Source organism: Sinocyclocheilus anshuiensis, unplaced genomic scaffold (assembly GCF_001515605.1).
Source record: "Sinocyclocheilus anshuiensis isolate Anshui unplaced genomic scaffold, SAMN03320099.WGS_v1.1 scaffold1153, whole genome shotgun sequence".
NCBI lineage: Eukaryota > Metazoa > Chordata > Actinopteri > Cypriniformes > Cyprinidae > Sinocyclocheilus > Sinocyclocheilus anshuiensis.
Genome location: NW_015557158.1, coordinates 159,884 through 160,185, shown reverse-complemented (window position 1 = coordinate 160,185; position 302 = coordinate 159,884).

Here is a 302-nt window from a genome sequence, read left to right as displayed (position 1 = left end):
TTAAACTGTGTCAGAACAAATTCAGCTTGATAATGTCAGATAACTTTGATAGAAAGGTATGTAATGGATTACAATAAACCACAAATTATTCATACAGCTGTCAATATTTACACAACTATCAATACTCTGTTGGGTGACCCTTAGCCTTAATGACAGCATATTGTCTCCTGGGCATGCTGTCAACCAGGTTCATGCAAACCTGAACTTCAATTTTTTCCCAGACTCGGTCTGAATAATTTTTGATCCCAAATTTGTATCAATTTTACTGGTAGTCCACTGTATGAAGAATTTTTGGGTATGAT